At 38.9% G+C, this 17643-nt stretch overlaps 1 protein-coding gene across 9 annotated transcripts in view; it reads right to left on the minus strand.

Annotated features, from left to right (window-relative positions):
- PPFIBP1 (PPFIA binding protein 1) overlaps positions 1-17643 on the minus strand; it is a 168659-nt gene that overhangs the window by 119563 nt on the left and 31453 nt on the right. The gene's annotated exons all lie outside the window — the stretch shown is intronic.

Below are 17643 nucleotides of genomic sequence, written 5' to 3' on the forward strand. Positions count from 1 at the left end.
GTTTTAATTTTCTCACTCACAATACAATGACAGATAATAGTTACTGAGAACTTATGTACCAGGCACTATTCTAAGGGCTTTACTTTTAGTACATGAACAACAAATTCATTCATTTAATTCTGAAAAAAAAGCCCTGTGAAGGAAGAAAATGATTATTTCCATCTTACAGATGAGGAAACTGAGGCAAAAGGGTTAAATAACTGGCCCAAGGTCCCACTGCTGTCAAGTGGAAAAATCCGGATCAGAACCTAGGGTCTAGAGCTGGTATTATTAATCTCTGTGCTATACTGATCATGATTTTAATTTTATAAAAGTTATAGATAATAAAAGGAAACCTCAAAAGGTTTGTTAGAAATGTTAAGTAAAGACAGTAAAGTACACTTCTGCACACAGTTTAGGATAAGAAACCTAAAACAAGAATACAAATGGACTTCCCTAGAGACTCTTCTGATTCTAACAGCAGAGCTAAGCTGGGAGCATCAGGAATATAAATTCTCTATTTTATTCCCACAATACTCTTTATTTTTTACCACAAGTAATCAAACTAACTGACCAATGGCTATCATTCCCTTGGTAAGTAAGGCCTCTCTGGGCAGCTGAGCTCATCAGAAAGCCTTCAGGATGAAATCTACCCAGAGGAACCCTGAATCTTCCAAATTTGTTCCCCTCTAGTCTTATCCTCTCCCTCGTTTCCATCTGGGAAAGGGCTGAGCAAGCATCAGTAGAAGTTATGGAAAGACTGTCTTCATAGCCTGGCAAGAAGAGCTCTCTCCAGAAATCAATGTCACATGGCTCAGGAAGACGTCCCCTGGCTGAATCATCCCCACCACTTCCTGAAGTTCTCCAGCATGTCTGGAGAAAAATGTGTCACCTACATGTGACCCAGTACTCTTTTGTAGTGAGAGATAGGTTTACATGATCCAAATCAAATAAGGGGAAAACATACCGTTAAATTACTCATCACCAATTTCACATTCAGATAGGAATAGTCTTAACCATCTTTTTAATCAAGTTAGTCTTTAACTGGTCTTCACTGTGTGCAGAGCAAAGTCCAAATCCTTGAGTTTGATATTTAAGGTCCTCCTCACCTTATTCCTACCTACTTTTCCAATTGTCTGTCTTTCTGTTTTGGTCGTTCATGCAACCAGGACGGTCTGTGTTTTCTTCAGCACATCCTATCTACTCCTGCTTCTGAGGCCATCCTCATTTTGTACTCCTCTATTTTCTCTTCTACTACCAACATCACATCCAGTGCACAGGCCAAATCTCTGTGCTAAATATTGGGGGATATAATTTGTATTGCCTGAGAGGACTGGACCTCACAACCCAGCAGGGGGAAAATGTACGCACAAGACTAAACTAAAGCTGTACAACACAAGTTCCAAATGGTACAGGACTCCGACTAGGGGATCTAAAAAGAGGTGAGAGAGAGGTCGTGACTGAGTTGGACCTCGAAGGAAGGCAGACCCTGAAAGAAGGCTGAGTTCATAAAGTTGTAGGGGTAACCAGATGAGATGCAGGTTCACATCACAAACTTCAGAGGCAAACAGACCCGGGTCCGAAATCCTGGCTCCCCTTGACTGGAATAGGGTTTGTAGGAGTTACAATCAAATAAATCGGGTTGATGCCTAACCACGCTCGAAACTGTATTTGTAGCCAGTCCTCATGTCTGGCTCAAAGAACGAAGCTTTTCATATTATGTCCCTACATAGTCTTCCCCTTCTCTCACGGCCAACAGCACTGACAATTGCAACCCATTCGTTATTAAGGCATTTAATCACACATTGATTTTCACTGTTTAAATATTCCAAAAGTATGTTTTGCCTCCTCAAGAAGACTTTGTTATCAAAGAATAGATTCTTTCAAATAGACCCTTGGCATTTTCAAATTTTAGGTTCAAAGTCTCTGACAAGTAGTACTGCTTTAGCCGAGAAGCAAATTGAAATTACAAGCTTGGGCTGTTTGGCTAGTTCCATGGAGCCCAGCCAATCATAAACATCTGTATTCCAACACAGCTTTGTTTTCTGCCAATTCAGTAACTCTTATGAACAGACTTAAAACTTCTTTGTGGGGTGGTCAGGAAAAAAGCTCATGGCTGGGGCTCGTGATAGAAGTAAAGATATAGTTAAAGAGTAAAAGAAAGTGATGGCTCTCAGCCAAAAAAAAAAAGACATTAAAGGGTTAAAGAAATTACATGTTATAGTGTGTCTGCAAATCTGAGGCTGGACGAAGGACTTGGGATTTATCCCTTATGCTTTAAAAGGGTTTAGTGAGCAATTTTTTGTGTGTTTCCATATTACCAAGCACCATGCTGTATGAACCCATTTCCCATGCCAAAATCAACTCAATACAGTCAAATTTCCCTCAAGCTTCCAAATTTTAGTATTTGCAACGTCTGTTGACATACTACATCAAATAAGGCCCACGTTTTTACATTAACATGTTGCTTTACAGTTATATCTGAAGTGTTTAGTAATGGCTTGCCTTTTTTTTTTTTCCCAATTCTGAAGTTTTCATGCATAGCTTTCTTTGCCAATACTGGCAAATTATTTTTTATTTCCCACAGAAAGACTCTAATTCAAAGATTCTTCTAAGCAGTTTTGGAATTCGAAAGTTGTTATTCTTTGAAAGTTTTGACTGGATTGTAATGACTAAAGTCTGCAGTAAGTCTTATAGAAAAATAAACATATGCACGGTTGCACGTGCTATGGCGCAGTATGCTGGGGGGGTGACAGAATGGACGCAGCTCAGCTTTGTAGGACACCAATTTTTTTGTGTGGTAAATACTTTCAACTTCATTTTTTATGATATCAAGGACTACAGTGAAAATTTTACACAACAGCATATTAAAACTTTATGTGAAAAATATTACAGACTATAATATAAAATTTACCTAACAATATATTTAAACAGTGAATTTCAATTTTGGAGCAAGCACTTTAGAGTAGATGTTCCAATTATTTGCACACTTTCGAAGCACAGGGGTAATTTGGTAGAAATCAGATATTGCTGACTATAGTCAGTCATGTCCGCAGAAGAAAAATATTCTACAAATATTCTGAAATATGTTTTATCTCTATTGAAAATGTAGGAGAAACAACTGCACTCTCTCTAAAATTCTAGCTCCCATACCCAAGAAATCCTGTAGAATCAAACCATTCCACCTATATCATTAACTAATGTGTTACTGCAAATATCACTCAGAAAATACAAAGCCAGGGGCCAGCCCTGTGACCTAGTGGTTAAATTCGGCACACTGAGCTTCAGCAGCCTAGGTTCAATTCCCGGGTGCAGACCTACACTACTTGTCAGCAGCTGTGGAGGTGACCCATATACAAAACAGAGGAAGATGGCACATGTGTTAGCTCAGGGCACATCTTCCTCAAGCAAAAAGAGGAAGATTGGCAAGAGATGTTAGCTCAGGGCGAACCTTCCTCAGGGGAAAAAAAAAAAAAAAAATGAAGTCAAATCACTTCGATCCCACAAGCATTCTCAAAGAGCATTCTGAACTAATGTGAAATTTGTATAGTGATTGTTTGAACAGAAACAATGACTTCAGCCCACTGGTATATAACACTTTACCATGCCAGCAGAACTCCATGAACCAACATACCCCAGTGAGGTCATCGTAGCTGTGGAAAGTGGGTTGGTCCATTATGAACCCTATCATTGCTGACCCAGCAAGAACAGTAAGGACTCTTTCTCTTAAAACTGCCCCCACAGAATAGATGCATTTTCATTGTCAGATCAGGACCATGATCTCAGTATCACGTGTGTTTTAGAAATAAACGGATTGGTGGGCTCACTGACCTATTTCCTAAGAATTACACTAATGAATTAAAAGGAAGTGAATACATATGTATGGGTTTCAAAACATAGCAGGACATTCAAAACAATACAGGACCATCTTTTAATAAAGAAATGCCCAAGAGATATATTCAAAGCTAGGGTTTTCTGCTTAATATAGGTCCTACCCAGCTACCTCCCGTTAAAAATCCCATAGACCAACATAAGACCCCGGAGTTTTATCGACTTATTTAAACTAGAGTATGATATATTCCTTTAGGAAAAGAGCAGTAAAAATACCTGACTATTTGATTTTCAGCTTCCATATTCAAAAAGACACAATGACCTATACATTTTCTAAACTTCAAGAGAATCCACTGCAATTCTAAAAAAAGGATACAGGATGAAACATTTAATGCTTAACACCACTGATCACTGATAGGAAAAGAAAATACAAGGGACAGCTCACCTCTATCATGAAAGGTTTTATCCCAGTAAAAGGCAACCCCATGTTTTTTCAAACCATGGTAACCAAGCCCAACACCCTAGCCTTTCTTATCCTTTTTACCCCATCAGGGAACCGTGTGCTCTCTTTCTTTCCCTCTCCTTCCCCCTCTTTCTCATCTTAACAGGGGCTAAATTGGTACATGGGTTTTTTGAGGGTAAAACTGGCAACTGGCGATGGCTCTCAATGGCCCTAAAGATGTAACAGCCATTAATCCAGCTTTCAATATTAATTGAGCTAAAGTAAATAACTGCACAAATGAGCAAAGATTTTTGTCTACAATTTTCACAACAATGTTATTTATAATAGGAAAAAATGGAAACAATCTAAATGTGTCTAACAATAGCTACACTGAGGCATATCCATTAGACAGAAAATTGAGCAGGCCAAGGTTGCAGGGGTGGTTACCAATGGTTAACAACACAGAAGGACATTCATGCATATTCACTGATTTTTGTAAATATACATACACATAAGGCAAAAAGTCAGGAAAGATAACCATCTATGGTTTTCAACACTTTCTTCTTGCTCTTCATCCATGGACCCTGCAGAAGTCTACCACCAGGCGCATCTCTAATTAAAGAGGGATGCGGGGGGATGAAGGGAGAGATGTGTGCAGGTTTTTTCAAAACCTCTCCAACTCCCAGAGCTTGTGATGCATCTTCTGCACCTCTCTGAGATATGCTATTGTACTCCAACATGCTGACAGTAGTTGTCTCTGCATGGTGCATCTTCAAATGAATATGATTTTATTTTCCTTTTTGTTTATCTGTATTTTGTAATTTTACAATAAAGATTATGTATTATTTCTTTCTTTTTTTGTTTTTGAGGAAGACTGGGCCTGAGCTAACATCCATGCCCATCTTCCTCTACTTTATATGTGGGACGCCTGCCACAGGATGGCTTGACAAGCGGTGTGTGGGTCTATACCCGGGATCTGAACTGGCAAAGCCTGGGCCACCGAAGCAGAACGTGCCAACTTAACCGCTGTGCCACTGGGCCAGCCCCTGATTAGGTATTAATTCTGTCAAACGGAGCAGAGCATGATGACTATGAGTGTAGACTTTGGAAGAGATCACCCTGGGTTTTAATATTCCAGGTACATAATTTTTCAGCTATATGATGTTGGTCAAGTCACTTAACCTTTCTAAGCCTCAAGTTTCCTCATCCAACAAATGGGCAGAATTATATTATAGGTATCTTTTTATTAGAGAAGCTCATAGAAATTCCATATTGGGTAAAAGAAATGATTACTATATACTATTTAAAATATAACTTTATTTAAATGTTTATGCTTTTAAGGAAAAAAACCTAAACCCCAGTCTCATAAGAGAAAAAAACATATAAATAAGACCATGGGGAAAATTTCATTCATAAAGGTAACCAAAAATGTATATTAAGCAGCCCTCAGTTATCATTTTACATATATCAAAACAAATGAAAAATTCCAGCATCCACAGTTTCAATGTTGTAGTGAAAGTGCCAGTCATTCACTCTTAGCGGCACTACATTTAATACTTTTGGACTTTAGGAAAGCATTAATGCTCTACTGCAGTAAGAGTTAGCAATTCCACTCTAATGCATTTATCTTAGGAAATAATTTGGCTAAAACAAAAATTAATATGCACAATTCTGTTCGTTACAGAATTCTAAATAACAATAAGTAACTGGAAATATCTGAATATCCATTGTCAGAGGGATGGTGAATGGTTTAATTAATAACAGGATGTCAAAACAATAACAGCCGGAAACCAACCAGGTTTGTCATGCTGAAGACCAAGAAGAAACAAAATAGTGTGACACACTTTTAAGCGAAAACAAGAGGATCCAAAATATCTACTCTCTGACAGTCGCTATATAAAAGGTATAGACCTGTGCATGGGAATAACTGAGGTGAGGAGGAACATGCGGGGATGGTGGGGAGAGGTTTCTAGACAGAGGGGCAGCGAGTATCAAAGCAGACGGGGGGGACCAGCACCGTGCCCTCAGCGGCTGCACCGGAAGACATGGTCAGCATGCCAACTATTCCTGTGGTATGGAAGATCGCACCAGACTTCCAGGAAGGGAGTGAAACCAAATTTCACTAACATTTCATGAATGGATTGCCATTGGCACCCTCTCTCAGTCCAGATGCCAGCTGTGCACACGAGACAAAAGAGGTCTGTGGAGTTTCACAGTCACAAGGCACCCTCATTCCTTGTGTCCTTCCTAAGGAGGACTGCAAGGTATGACAGTTTACAAGCGCCCAGGTAAGTGGATGGATGATGTTATCATCATAATTTAACCAAAGTGACCATCACAAAACGAACAAGTGGCTTAAAGTAACCATAGAAGGATAATAACACCAATAATGTAAGCACAAGTGAACACAAGAAATTGGTGAATGTGACACCTCCACTTGTTCAAACCGCACAAGCCACACAGGGGCCCTAGTAAAGATGACATTGTCGCCAGTGAGAAACATTTCTGAAAAAAAAAAATGTGTGTTTTGAAAATAGAAGTTTGAAAACTATTTCCATCATGTCTTCTTTTTTTGCCCAAAAAATGTCATATCCATAAAACCTCTCCTATCTCTACCATCTAAAAAATGTGAACACAGAATTTTCTAATCTGTCTTAAAATGTACACAGTTAAGAGTTTTCGTTTTTAAATCTCTATTAAAAATAGGAAAATGCAGCAAGTTCCCACTGGTTTTTTAAGAATGAATTAACATTACAGAAGAAATAATAGCTATCATAATTTATGGTCAGGCACTGTTCTCAGTGCTGGACGCGCGTTTATCACTCAATCTTCAACACAATCCCCGAAGGAGAGACCACTAGTATTACCTCATTCCATTGCTATAAAAAATGAGACCCAGAGAGATTAAGCAAATTATCCAATCTAGTACACAGCCAACATGGGATTCTAACCTAGACAATTTAACCCTTGACGGTCTGCTCTTAACACCCAGAATACCACACTAGATTGTAGTTTACTAGCTTTTGTGCAGCTGGTGGATTAAAAATGAACAGGTAGTGAACATTGTATGTCTCCCATCTGGATCTACATGTACTTACAAATTAACTTTTTCAGTGGCGAAAATTTATAAAACAATGATATAAGTAAATCGAACTTAGAAACAGACCTTAAAGTTATGGTATCACAATGTAGAAACAGATTTTTTAATATAAGGAAGCATATACAATCACATTACTCTCACTAAAATTATTATTGATTGAGAGGAAAAAAAGAGCCCCCAAATGTGAGAGTATTTATTTAATTATTTTTTTGTACCATTAAGGAATATAAAATTATTATTATTTTTTGAGGAAGATTGTCCCTGAGCTAACATCTGTGCCCCATCTTCCTCTATTTCATATGTGGGACACCTGCCACAGCGTGGCGTGATAAGTGGTGCATAGATCCGTACCTGAGATCCAAAATGGCGAACCCTGAGCTGCCGAAGTGGAGCCATGAACTTAACCGCTATGCCCCCGGGTTGGCTCCTAAAATTATTTTTAAAGTGTTTATTATGTCCTTTTAATTCCTACCTTTGTGTGTTCACAGTATCTAATATATTAGTACAATAATGTATATATTATGTACAATAAATATACATATACTGGAGGAGATGCTCACAGATTTAATGACAGTAGTACCCTAACAGAAAGTTTTGGAGACCATTGCAGAAGGCTTTAAAGCAGAAGAAAAACATAATCAAATCTGCATCACAAAGATCATTTTGGAGACAACATTCAAGGATGAATTTGGAGGCAGGGGATGCAACTGTAGTTTTGGAAGGCCTGAGCTAGCAGTGAGAATGGAGGGAGAGGAAGGTTGAGAAAAGTTTTAGGAGATTTATTGAGGTATGAAGGAAGAGTGATGACTCTGGTTTCTGACTTCTAGTGACAGAGAATTCAGAAGAGAATATAAAACCGTGTGTGTGTGTGTGTGTGTGTGTGTGTCAAGGGGGTGATAATTAAATTTTGATCACATTGAGATTGCAATGCCTGTGGAACCATAGAGTGAATGCATACAACGAACTTGGAAAAACAGGTCTGGAGAGTTTAGAAAATGAGCCCTGGGCTCATTTGTGGTTGAGCTTCGTCAGTTCCTTAGTGGTCACCGACAAGACGGGTTTTGATAAGCACACTGGGAAAGAATACCTAAAGACACAAGGGCGCCAGCGCTTACAGAACGGGTCATAGTGGCAAAACCATCAAAGAATTTTAGGAAGGAAGGAAGGGCCTGGGAGAAGGAAGAGGTCCAGGAGAGGTGGACCAAGAAGGCTAGGAGCTGTGGCACGCTGCGGGCTGGCAAGAGGAAGGCTATATGGCAAAGTGACCAGCACATGCTCACGCCATCAGTGATGTGAGAACATCCTGACATCACATCCGCTCCCAAAGCAAAATGAGGCCCCTCCACCACCGCTCCTCACCCTTACACATTCAGGAAGTTGAAAAACATGAGCTTGGGAGGGGGCAGGCCCCATGGCAGGGCGGTTACAGTTCTGCACTCCACATCAGCAGCCCAAGTTCAGACACTGGACACAAACCTACTCCACTCATCAGCCATGCTGTGGAGGCATCCCAAATACAAAACAGAGGAAGATTGGCACAGATGTTAACCCAGGGCTGATCTTCCTCAAATAAAAATAAATGAGGGGAGGGGGAAGATTGGCAACAGATGTTAGATCAGGGCAAATCTTCCTCACCAAAAATAAAAATAAAAAACTGTCAAATATAAAATAAAATTCACAAGACAATTGAGGAAATGTAAACAATGGATCTATGGTGATATTAAAAAATTATCAATAAAAAATAAATGAGCTTGGTAAAGATAGGCATAGTGTTGGCAGTCTTATATTCCACAGAAATCAGTGAATAAACATAATCAATAGTTAGGATTACTGTCATAAAGAACTTATCGCATCAAGTCATTACTAGAAAAAGAACATTTTCCCTACAACTTTCATTCTAAATAATCAACTAATAAAAAAATATATAGACGTGCTTACTGAGATTAAGAACAAAACCTATGATCCAGAAAATGTGAAAAAAAAATAACTTCTGATGCAACTCTTGCTACATTTGCTTAGCGGCCTGACCAGCAGTAAGCGACAATTCGTCTTTCCTATCAGACCTAAGGACCCTCCTTCTTCATGATGTAAACATGGGCATTGGCTTTTTTGAGCAACTACGCATCTGTTCAATGCCTTCTCTCAAGAGGAAGTAAAAGCTAGATTAAAGGCAAATCTTACCATTTTTCCAATGCCTTAAAAATTTTTTTTAATCTGGAATTTCTCCACAATAATAAAGAGATATAAACTTTATCTTGGGTTTGAATCAGTGTCCTGATCACATCTACACGATCTGAATATTGAGCCAGGATAAAATCTCCCAGAGTCTACAACTCTCTCGAACTTAAAAATAGTACCAAAAGTTGAATTTACCAGCTCACTTTTTTCCCAAAGTTTTTCATTACAGAAAATCTCAAAGATATGCAAACATTAGTAGTTTAATACAATGAATGCCCTGCACCCAGCACCAACTTCAACAATCACTATGCTTGGTCAATCTTGTTCCATCTATACTCTCTCCCACCCACACCCCCATATTCCTTTGAAGCAAGTCCCAGAAACTGTATCACTTCTTCCACGAATATTTCAGTGTATCTCCCTAAAGGATAAGATAACTTTAAGACTATTATCATACCCCCCAAAATTAGTAATAATTCTTATTGTTAGGAAGAGGAATTTTTTCTTCAAGACCATCCCATTTATAATTGTCTCATAGAAGTCATATTTTAAAAAACTATTCATATTAGAATCTCATCAGGGTCCACCAAAGTGGTTAGTTGATAGGTCTGTTAAGAATTTTTTAGTCTGTTAAGAATTTTAGGTTCCCCCTTCACCTCTTTTCTTTCTCCATGCAAGTTATTCATTGAAGAAACTGGGTCGTTTGTCCTGAGAGTACCCCACAGCCTGACTGCATTCCTAGGTACAATTTAACGTTTCAGCTCACCTTTAAAATTCAGGTTGGTTAATTTTTTTCCTGCCCCTGTTGGTTGATAGATAGATATGAATATCCCATGGTACACTGAACAAAACCAGCATGCTTTTCCATGCTGCCGACATTACATAATATGCAAAAGAAACAGGCACGATTTTCAAGGATGCTATAAAATTATAATTTTATATAAATGTGTGTGTCTATGTGTGTGTGTCTGTGTGTAAAATTATAAAATTATCTTTGGGGCAAGAACAGAAGTTGAACCCTGGGCTTACAAAGTAGTATTTAGATCATAGGAACAGGGATGGGAAACATTCTCCAGACTGACCCTTTTCTTCCCTCCCCATCTCCCTCTAGAACAAGCAGTTTGAGTTGAATCCCAGCTCCACCACTCTCTAGCTGTGTGGCCTTCAACAAACTTACTTAACTTCTCTGTGCTTCAGGGTCCTTATCCATAAAAAGGCGAAAATACAGGTCACACCTACTGTGTGAGAATTCAGAGAGATAATTCAGAAAAAGAGCTTGGCACATACCAAGCAAACACACAAAAAAGTTGTCATCATTATCCTTTTTAAATCATTTTTATCCTTAATCAAAAGTGAAAATCTCCTCAAAACTAAAGCTCAACTTTGGGATGCCACCTCTTTTCTTCCCCCATTAAGTGACTACTCTAAACTGAGTTTTACCTTATGGGTTTTCCTCACTTGATTTCTTGCCAAGTTCTGTCCACAATGGTACTTCTGAAGAAAAACTGCTCCTGCTGTGTGATAATATATCCTCCATATTCTGCAAACAGCAGGCAGAATCAGCTGTCCTTGAACAGTCACGGAATTAATCTTCTTGGCTATTTAGTAAGCATTCAAGTGAGAGACAGAGATTTCTTTTCCTTTGACTAAGAGTCTACCATGTGCCAAGCACGGCATCTAGCACTAGAAACTTCATGAATTCTAATCCACTGAGTTCTAGGGGGAAAAACCCAGTAGTTTTGTGTTTTAATTATTAATAACCCACAACTTCTCATTTGAAATATGTATTCAGTACTACCACTGTGCTTTGTGGTGTAGGGCGTGAAAAATTACTAATAGGGCACAGTCTCTGGAAAAAAGTCCATTAGGAGAGAGGGGAGGTACACTAACGATCCATAATGTAACATAACATAATATAACATGAGAGGGGCAAATGAAATGCTAGGAAAAAACGAGGTGGGAAAAATAACTTACACTTAAGGGTAGTTATAGAGGGCTAATTAAAAAGGAGATGATGCGTAAGATGAAAGTTTAAACTATGTATAGCATTTCAACAGACCAGAGGAAGAACTAGAAGCATCAAGAAGAAAGGGAATTTCAGACAGAGGAAACAGGAGCTTGGGTGCTGAAGTGTGGGGGGTGTTCAGGAAACAGCAGTAGCTCTGGTTGTATGGGGTGCAGGATGCATGAAGGGACAGTGAGAGAGGTGATGAGATCCTAAAAGCCCTTTGATGAGTAGTGATAAGGAGGTTAGGTTAGATTTGGTAAGTAACTGAAAGATTTTGAGGTTTTCTGAGCCAGTGAGTGGCATGGTCAGAGGTGTGTTTTACATAAATTAATATGGATGCATGGAGGTGGGAGGAGACCACCTGTATCCTAATTCAGAAGTCAAGGACCACTGAGTCAAGTCAGGAAGAAAGGAAGATACAAATACCAGCTATATTTCGGATGGAGAAAATATGACTTGGTGACTGAAATGATAGAAGAAGCGAAGGAGAACACAAAGACAGCTCTAAAGTTTTGAACCTAGATGTACGGGTGAAAAAAGTGGTGCCATCAACAAAAATATAAGTCAGTTCAAAGAGCTTGGGTTGGGAGAGAGGTGATATAATGAGTCCCCTTTGAATATGTTGAATTTGACATACCAACAAAACACACAGTACAGAATCAACAGGAAAAGTGTAGAGAGAGGGCCAGTGAAAAAATCTTGGAGAAATAATATGTTTAGGATGTAGCAAGGTGAGCTAGTGAAAACAGTAGTGTTCAGAAAAGAACATTCAAGTTAGTACAAATCATAGGATCCAAAGAATGAAAGAACTTCAGAGGAGTCATGAAGACAAAAGATAGATTGTAGGGATTGAAGAAATAAATGAAGAAGTAAAGACAATGAATGAAGATTCCTTGTTTAATGAATTTAACATAAAAGAATAAAGAAAATCTGGGATATGAGAGACATAGGCAAGAGCACTAAAGAAAGAAAAGAAAGGAAAGGAGATATTCTAAATGTTTTTATGGAGATAAAGGTGGAGAGGAAACAGTGGACACCCTGGAAAAGAAGGAAAACAAATGACCAAAGAAATGGAGGCAAATGGAAATACAGAAAATACATTAAAAGTGAAAAAAGAAAGAGAAGCTTGAGAATCAAGGTGACTCGCTGCTAGATCTGTTTTGTTAGCCTACATAGAGTTTTTGAAAACGTGATATAAATTCATGGGGATTTCACCTAGAAAACCAGATATTTAATTTTTCTAGAGAAAACAGAAAATGGGGCAACACTGAGCCCAAGCTTCCACAGGACAACAATCGCTGCTGTCCCCACGTTAGACATGGCTGGCACCCTGCAGTTTACCACAGTCCCTGCCTATTGCCTCACTCATTTTCGATGGCCCCTGTGGCAGTTGAGTTTCTGACTCCTGACCTAGATCTTTTCAATGAAAGAAGGAGATAATGTCATCCTAGCGAGTAAGTGAAGACTGCGGACCGAGACTCAAAAACTGTGAAAAAAATATTGTAATAGTTATTGACGGAAATGGGTTTGGAAGTCAGCAGATGAATAATCAGAGAATTGCTGTCTATTAGTCTGTTGAAGAGAGCAGTGATTCATCTTTTTGCCTGGCAGTGCCCTAGAGCCTGGAAGCAGAGGTCATAGGGCAGTCACGGCATACGACATGACGACAAGGCGTTCTTGGGTACCAGTGGGGACCTCGGTGAGGAGAATGGCCATTACCTGCCCTTGATGAGGAGTGTGAAAGGGCTGGTGGTCTGGGAGAATGAAGAAGAGACATCCTGGGAGGAAAGAGAAGATGAGGAATGAGGGGAGGAGGCGGGAGAGACCTGGAAGGCAAGAGAGAAAGGTTTTTCCTGGAATTTTTCTGGCAGGAACTTGAAAGTGTCATCTGAATAAAAACGTTAGAGGACACATATCAAAGGCTAAGTGGAGGAACTGGGAGACTTTAGGAGGAAAGTAAAAGCAAGTATAATTAGTACAAAAGGGAAAAGTTAGTCATGCAAAAATTTACCTTTAGTGTATCTTTATCTCCATGCTATTCAACTCCTAGAAATCAATTACAATAGATTTTCTTTTATTAAAAAAAAAACAGTGAAAACGTGACCAGACTTGGTAAATCATAACTAAATAAGTTCAGAGAACTCTATTTTTGTGAAATGAGCCATGTGAATGTTAGAAAAGACTATTTTAAACTACACACTTGACTTCCTTTCCAATATCCTTAAATACAATTTTGGAGATAAAAAGTACACTCGTTCTTTGTTCTCATATGCAGAGGACTGTATAGGTTATCTCCAGTTTTGATGAAGAAAGGAGATGAAAAGTTCAAAGTTTAATAAGTTCTCAATGTCTCACCCAGTAAATGCACATAAAAAGGGAAAGAGCCAGTGTTCCTCATGACTGGCTTGCCCAGTGCCTGAACCTTTGGGGTCTGCTTATTTCCTAAGTCCGTTTATGTTTAAGAAAAACGCAAAACAAAATGGCATCTTAAATGCAGAGAACAAATCTACAAAGTTACACCCAGGCTGGTAGCCTGGGCAGCTCTTGGGGGAGACCAGAAATGGGCAGTAGTGCCAGCAGGCAGCAGTGACAGGGGAACTTAAGGCTTTATCTTCAATGCTCAAGTTTTTTGTTTTTACAATGAGAATGCATTTGTAAATTGAAAAAACAATAACAATTAAACTTTAATAAAATGAAGCTAAAGCAAGCTTTCTAATAATCAAAGAAATGTAAATCAAAATAAGACCCTTTATTTCATGGACTAAAAAGACTAGGAAGACATGACATTTGTAAAGCTGTGGGACAACAGGAAGTCTAACAGTGTTGTTGCTGTTGGTGTTTTTCTCTGAATAAACAATGCATGCCCATGACACAACATTCATAAAGTACAAAAGGACCTGTTCTAAAAATTGTCTCCTTCCCTCTCCGATGCTCCTGACACCCAGTTCCTCTTCTGGAATCTACTACTGTTAAGAGTTCTTGGGTGTCCTTCAGAGTCCACTAAATCATGGGAGGGAGTACAAATCGATTCAGTTTACTGAAGGACAGTTTAGAAGCATCTATCAACATTTTAAATACACACACCTTGTTACCTAGCAACTCCACTTGTAAGACTCTGCAAAAAATGATTTATGTAACTAGACGCTCATTGCAATATGTTAGAGATAACGAATCATTGGAAACCACACAAATGCAAATAAATATATCTGTCCAATAGAACACTATGCAGTCTTTATAAAACATGAGAGAGCTATATATACAGATGTGGAAAGATGTTTCACGACAGAGGGAGAGAAAAAAAGGAAACTGCTAAACAAAATAACAGTACAATAGCGTTTTTGTAAACCAACAAAAATTTCTGGATTTGCATATGTGTGTACGAAAATTATGTATGTCTGAGATGATATTCAAACAATTTTTAACTGGTGTTAATTACAGAGGATTAGAAATGGGAAAGGAGTGGAGAAAAGGGCAGGGAAAATTTCCATTTTTTTAATACTATGATATTATTTGAATGTTGCAATGAGACATATGGCTTTGGTAACTTAAGAGTTTTAAAAATTAAGTTAAAAAATAAAACTAACAGATCACTATTACATGGATGAAAATAGCCATCTGTAAAAATATTTTGCATGCATGTTATTAAAAAGACTAAGATACAGCAGTCGCAGATTTAACATTCAAGAGCCACCTTAAAGGCCCAGGCATGAACTAATGCATGATTATACTGAAGGATGGACAGGAACCATGCATGCTGAAGGCTGCCAGACACAAGAATCCTAGAGCTGGTGAGGACGCAAGAATGGCCCAGCCACACACAAAATGCAAGTCTCTTTCTCTTCTCATAGACCCAAACTCAATAACTTTCACCAAGGGATTGAAAACATTGCAGATGAACAAAGAAAGGTGATGGACATGGAAAGAAGGAGAGCTAAGAAAATAAAGGTATTCCTGAATCTAGGAATTCCTGAAGATCTCTGGGATTATTCCTAAGGTTCACTTTCTAAATTTCAGCCAGAAACTAAAACTTCCTTCCCGAAAAGGTGGGCATCCACTGTAGAAGATAAACTGTAATCCAGGAACATATGGTAGATCTGTCATGAGGAAGGGCTGGGAGGAACGAGCTGCTGAAAAAGGAGAGTTAGACTCTTAGAAGGCAGTAGTGTCCCTCTATCTTCAGCGCTGATCAAGGGAAAGGATGCATTCACTGATTCCATGAGAGTTTCCCACACTTTCCAGCAGATAAGCCTCCGGAAAGGAGAACGCTCTATGAAGCAATGTTCATTCAGAAATGCTAGCTGAAGATCAGTAAATGTCTTACAGCAGCTGTGCTCAAACAACTTTCCAGTACTGGCCTTATTTCTCAAACTCACTGTTTTAGCTTTCTGTTGCTGCCACAACAAATAATCACAAATTTAGCAGCCTAAAACAACATCTATTTATTATCTGTCACTTTCTTTGGGTCAGAAGCCTGGGCCCAGCATGGCCCAACTGGTTCTCTGCTCCAGGTTTCACAGGCAGAAATCCTCATGGTGGCAGGGCTGTGTTCCTTTCTGGAGGCTTTCTGGAGAATGAGCTCATTCAGATTGTGGGCAGAATTAATTCCATGGGCTGTAGCACTGAGATCTCCATTTCCTTGCCAGATGTGGGCCAGGGATTGTTCTCAACTTCTAGAGACCACTTGCTTTGTAGCCTCCTTCAAAGTCAGCAATGGCAGGTCAAGTCCCTCGCTGCTTTGAGGCTCTGACTTCCCCTTCTGCCTCATATCTCCACTGCCTCCCTCTTCTGCCCCATCTCTCTGAGTCTTGGGCTTTCAAAAGCTTATGTAATTATTTAAATTGGGCCCACCCAGGGCCAGCCCCAGTGGCCTAGTGGTTAAGTTCAGTGCACTCCACTTTGGCAGCCCAGGTTCAGTTCCCAAGTGTGGACCTACACCATTCCCCAGTGACCATGCTGTGGTGGTGGCTCACATACAAAGAAAAAGAGGAAGATTGGCAACAGATGTTAGTTCAGGGAGAATCTTCCTTAGCACAAAAAAAAAAATTGGGCCCACCTGGATATCAAGGCCACTTCCCCTATCTTAAGGTCAGCTGATTACTAACTGTAATTCCATATGCAGAGTTCCTTCACAGTAGTACCTAGATTAGAGTTTGCTTGAACAACCAGGAGACGGGAATCCTGGGGGAACATCTTTAGAATTATGCCTACCACATTCATTTATACTCTGAGGGGAAAAAAATACTGACCCAAGTATTCCAATCCACGTGGATTTTTCAGAATATAATAATGAACTCACACTGCTTTTACAAAGAGTTATTTGATTAAACCTGCAAACAGCTCTGCTAAATAAATATTATCATAACCATCTTTATAATCAACAAAGCTACGGCTCAGAAGTAACTTGTCTTGGACACAAGAGCTGGAAGTGGGAGAATCAGAATCAAACAGTTTTAGCAGCCTATAAAGTCCACTTTCTTTAACATTTCTGAAAATATGGCACAATTATAACTTAAAGTGGATTCATTAGTAATAATGAGAATAAGGAACGTTGATGTTTAAAGTGGCGGGGGAAGGAAACCCAACAGGATTTAGTAACTAATAGGTTCTGTAAACTAAATATAAAGGAAAAAATAAAATCAAAGCCAACTACCATTTGAAGGACAAACTGAGGTTAACAAATCATGTAGGTCCAATGAAACCTCAATAATTTCTACCAAGAGGGTGGAAAGACAAGGTACATCATCAAAAGTCTTAATTTAAATAATTACAAAATAGCCATATAATAAAATAATAGTCCTAATGCTAAGCAGGCTACAAAACGCCTTGTATAAGAAGGTGCACGTATGTGTGTGCACACGTGTGTACATTTTCACATCAATACTTTCATTTATTTCTTTTACTCATCAAATATTTACGGAGTATCTCCTGTGCCAAACACTTGTCTAGTAGCTGGGAATAAAGCAATAAACAAAACAAAGTCCCTGCCTAGAAACAGCAAATAAATTAAAAAATGCAAATATAAGAGAGTGATAATACCATGGACAAAATAAAGCAGAGTAAGAAAACAGGGAGCTCAGAGAGCAGGGTTGTTATTTTATATCAGCT

The sequence above is a fragment of the Equus quagga genome, chromosome 1 (assembly GCF_021613505.1).
Source record: "Equus quagga isolate Etosha38 chromosome 1, UCLA_HA_Equagga_1.0, whole genome shotgun sequence".
In the NCBI taxonomy this organism is placed as follows: domain Eukaryota; kingdom Metazoa; phylum Chordata; class Mammalia; order Perissodactyla; family Equidae; genus Equus; species Equus quagga.